Source organism: Lichenostomus cassidix, unplaced genomic scaffold (genome assembly GCF_008360975.1).
Source record: "Lichenostomus cassidix isolate B80296 unplaced genomic scaffold, HeHo_3.0 HiC_scaffold_852, whole genome shotgun sequence".
NCBI lineage: Eukaryota > Metazoa > Chordata > Aves > Passeriformes > Meliphagidae > Lichenostomus > Lichenostomus cassidix.
Window position 1 is genome coordinate 353,543 of NW_028148026.1, and position 4,999 is coordinate 358,541.

Sequence of the window (4,999 nt, forward strand, 5' to 3'; positions counted from 1 at the left end):
AAGAGTATTTGTAGTAGAAGAATTGTAGTGATGAATAGGTTTATGGACTAAGAAAATACCCCACACCTGCCCCCTACCTGAGCTGTTGGTTGGAAGGAGAGAGGGGAGTGAGTAGAAAAATGGTGTCTTAAGAGGGAGGGGGGTGAGTGAAACGTTTATTTTTACCTCTCATTAATACTCTGACTCTGTTAGGTAATTAAATCACTTTGCAACTTTAGGTTTGGAGCCTGTTTGCCCTTTCTCTGTGAGTCCCCTCACCAGTGTCCTATCTCAGCTCATGAATTTGGTGTGTGTTTAACATCTGCAGCAGGAGAGAGCGGGGGTGCCTGGCATTTAGTCAGGGTCAAACCCTGACACCAGGCCATGCAAACCCAATGCAAGGGACAAGGTGGATGCAGTCAGGTGGCAGAGCCCAAAGCCCTCCAGCTGCCTCTGGCTACAGCTGAGCCACAGAAATGGCCAGTGCTGCACTCTGCCCTGACTCGGGGAGGGTGGGAAATGCTCTGTGGGGTGGCTGCAATGATGGGAAGAGGCCAGTTGGCAGCGCAGAGGGAAACCCATCAAGGCTGCTGAAGTGTGGCCAGCCAGGGCTGCCCGGGCAGAGGAGGTGGCTGTCAGAGTCCCTCCTGGGGACGAACACAGGACCGAGAGTCGAGAACTGAAAAACAGAGCAACAATGGACAGGGGGTGGGGCTGTCAAGATTAAAGTCTCAGGGGGAGCTGGACTGGCCATATGAGGGTGAAGTATTTCTGGCTCCAGGGCTCAGTGACACCTCGGCACAGCAAGGAAGAGATGCAACATCCCGATGGGCTGGTGAGCGAGGGGGGATTTCCCCATTGAAACCATCTCCCAGGTCCTCCAGAAAGGGGAAATATGCTGTGATCACACAGGGCACAGGCAGGTCAAGCCCCTGTGGGATGGAGGATGAGGGATGAAATCCCAGTCTGGGCAGGCCTGGCAGATTGACTAAATCACACTCCCCAAAGCTGGAGGCACCTGGGGGGAGAAGCAAGCCCTGGATGGCTGGAAAGGCTCCCTGTTCCCCGGGGAACATTGTGCTGGGCCTGGGAAAGGAAATCTTATGGCAACATGGCCCTGCAGAAAGAATTGAATCCAACACTGGAACTCATTCTCCAAAGAACCTCACAGACACTGGGGACAAAGAACTTGGCCCTGCAGGGATGGATCCCATTCCCTGAGGTGCCCCAGCCTCGGGAAAGATCCCAAGGTGGGATGGGCTGTTAAAGGACATGCAGAGAGCAAGGGGTGCTGGGAGCTTCAGCCCTTGGGACACACCTGCAGCAAAGGCCCCCTGGTCCCTCAGCACCAGAGGAGCTCCCAGTCGAGCTGGCCCTGCCCAATTTGACCCTGCCTGGAGCAAAGCAGGGGATCAAGGCCCTGTGGGGAACATGAAGAATGTGTGAGGGAAGAGAGTTGGAATCAGTCCTGCCCCAAGCAAAGACAACGCCATGGGCATGGCCAGGACCTGGCAGTTCTTGGATACCACCTCAGTCCTGGATGGGCTGGGGGAAAGGGACTCTCTGGCTCTTCCAAGGAGCAGGGGCTCTTCTGGTCGAGGAAATGTGCCAGGGGAAGTGTCTGGGGTTTGTCTCTTGTCACCGGCTTTCCCTAAAAATCATTCATTTTCTGACCCTTTTGATTCTGAATGTTGTTGCTGTTTGCTGTTGGTTTTCTTCTGTCATTGCTGTTTGCAGGAAATTGTTCTTCTCTCAGCCCTTTGGGATCTTTGCCTTTTGTGCCTCCCCTGGGAGGGGGAGGGGCAGCAGCCGCTAGTTTTTAGTGGAGAATTGGAGAATCCCATTGCTAAAGCCCAAGAGAGCTGAAAAAAGAAACACCATTTCCGCCAGTTTAACCAAAAAGCTGCATTTTGCTCTCTCTAGCAGAGGTCCTGTGCCTCCCTGGTGCTGTCAGGAGCAATGTGGAGCCACTGGCATTTTGAGAGTACTGAGAGGGAGAATGGGATGCCCCTGGACTATCCTGAAGCAATGGGGAGGTACTGGGAAGTGGAGTAAGGAGCCCCTGGGGGTACTGGGAGCACTGGGAGGGGGAGTGGGGAGTGCCTGGGGGTACTGGAAGTGGGACAGGGGAGCCCCTTGGGGTACTTGGGGTGGGGATGACTTGAAGCTCTGTGGAGCCTCCCCTGACTTGTGGCCACCTCCCAAACAGGATGGGTAACCACAGAAGCTGTGGAAGAGGAACGCCAGTGGCCCCAGTGCCCCCCCACTTCTCAAAGTGTCACAACTTTGGTTGTAGAATTTCATAGATGTCACTGGGTTCCCACAGTTGCCCATTCGGCCCCAGCAGCTCCGCGTAGGTCGCCTGAGCGTTCTCCACTGGGGGGGCTTCGGGCTCCGGGGGGGCCCTGTGGGGATAAGGGAGTGTGTGGGAGGGGATGGGAGGTCCTGGGGGTTTGGGTGAAAGGGGGGTCATGGCTGGAGCCCCCCACTCACCTGTCCTGGTGCTTCCTGGTGGCTGTAAAGGAAAGAGGTGGGGGTGACTGTGGGGTCCCTGGGGCCCTGACCCTGCACAGGAATCCTGAACCCCCACAGGACCCACAGATCCCTCCAGGACACTTGGGCATCCTGGAAGCCCCCAGGAACTCTGAACAACCCCAAGGCCCCCAACTCATTGAGCCCCCAGAACCCCAAGCCCGGCAGGGAGGAGGAACCTCCAAACTCCCCCAGGATGCCAAAAAGAACCCCCAACATCCCTGCACGACCCTCCAACAACTCCCTAAACACCACAGGAGCCCGAGAAACATCACTGGGGGTTCAGTGCCTCTCACGTCAGGACTGTGGGTGATGCCTTGTAGTCCCCCCACTTTGTGGGGCTTCCCACCACTCCTCACAACCCCTGTTCCCCCATTGTCACTCACCCATGTGGTGCCCCCGCTGCCTGTCCATGATGACACCCACGAGCAGGACCAGGAACAACAGGGACCCAATGACCCCGACAGTCACTCCTGGGGACAGATTGGGACACACTGAGGTAACCTGTCACCCCAGGGGTCTCGAAATCCCCGGTGACCTCAGGTGGCACCTTCTGTGCCCTGTTCCCTCTGTGACAATGCCAGGGGAGGAGGGGGACAAACCAGGGTCACCCATGGTCCAGGGGTCCTCAACCCCCCCAGTGACCACGTGTGACCTCACCTGTGTTCCTGGATCTCTGTGGTGTCACCTCCAGGGCCAGCTCTGGGCTGAGCATCCGGAACACACGGTGCTCATCCAGCTGGTTGGTGGCCACGCACTGGTAGGTGCCAAAATGTCCCACATCGATGTCCCCAAGCTCCAGGAGTGGACCCTGGGCCACCTCCTGCCCATCGCGCAGCCAGGTGAAGGTGACAGGTGCTGAGCCCACCTGCACCGAGCAGCGCAGGGTCACGGGGTCACCCGCACTCACCTGGATGGCAGGGGGGCCAGGGGTGATGGTGGCATTGGCCACGGCCACTGCAGGGACAGAGACAGGGCTGAGGGTGGGGGAGGGGCTGGAACATGGTGTGCGGGGTGGTGGACGAGGGGGGGGTGTGGGTGGGATGGGCAGGATGGGGGATGCCATGGGTGGGTCACCCCCAGCCCGAGGGTCCTGCTTCCCCAAGGACTGTGACATGGAGAGTGGGACTCTCGGCTATGCTGCCCCACCATGGTCTGGGCACCTGCAGGTGACAAGGGACACCAGCCTGCCAGGGCCAGCGACAGTGGGGCAGGGACACAGCATCCCCCGAGGACTCACCAGCAAGGCTGGGGGTCTGGGTTGGAAGGGAGGAGGGAGAGGGGATAGGTGGGGGTGGCACCATGGGGAGAGCAGCACCAGGGGATAGGGGGTAAGGGTTGTCCCCAGACTGTCCCCATTGGGACACTGGTTTGGAACAGAGGTCTCATGGGCAGGGACACACTGGCCACTCTGGGCTGAGGTAGCACATAGGGACACTGTGGACACCCCAGGCATGGTCACACCACTGTGCTTGCAATGGTCACCTTCACCAGTTCCACAGCAATTCTCTCCACAACCACATCCCCATGGCCCTGTGCCTATGATGCCATTTCAGTGGCATCAGTCCCTATGGGCTCTCCTCATGCGGCTTGTCCCCTTGTCCCTGTGCCTGCGTCCTTCGCCCCTTGTCCCTGTACCCACAGTGCCCCAGCCCCATGATGCCTCTCGTCTCAGCTCAGTCCCCCCATTCCTGTACCCTGTTCTTGTCCCCAGAGCCACCCCATGACCACAGTCACACCAGGCTCCACACCCACGCACTGGCTTTGGTGGCTCTGAGGACCTCAGGGGACCCTGCAGCCACCTGTGCCCCCTCCCCACCACTCTCTGCCCCAGCAGGGCCATCCCTGAGGCATCAGGCCCGTACCCAAGGCACTCACCCCACAGGAGCAGTGCCACCTTCCTGACCATCCCGGTGTCCCCGGCCTTCCAGGCTGGCTGTCACACACTGACTGCACCAACTGTCCCCTGAGTGGCGGCTCTTTGGCTGAAGGGGAAGGAAGCGAGGTCACATACCACATATAGATGGCCTTTGGTGGGGGCAGGGTGGGGACAGACTGGGGGCAGGGTGGGGACATGGTATTGGGGGTCCCCATGCAGGGGGGTTCAAGGATGGGGGTCCCAGGGGAACATGGTAACCATGGATTGGAGTCATGGCATGTGGGTCCCAGAGACAGGGGTGTGGGGGAAATGGAGGGACTTTTGGAAATAGGGGATTCTTGGGGAATGGGGGCCATTGGATCAAGGGAATGGGGTCCTGGCACACGGGAATCCTGTTATGGTAGTGCCAGGGAGGGGAGACCTGAGGAATGGGGATCCTATTTTTGGGTTCCCAGGGGAATGGGTGTCCCAGGGATTGGCAGTGTCTGGGTGGGCATGTAGGCTGAGCTCCTTCACTGGGTGACTCAGATTTTGGGGTGACGCAGGGCCCAGCAAAGCCCCCAGATTGGGGAGCACCTCATGAGGATAGTGAGGGTCTCCAATGTACTT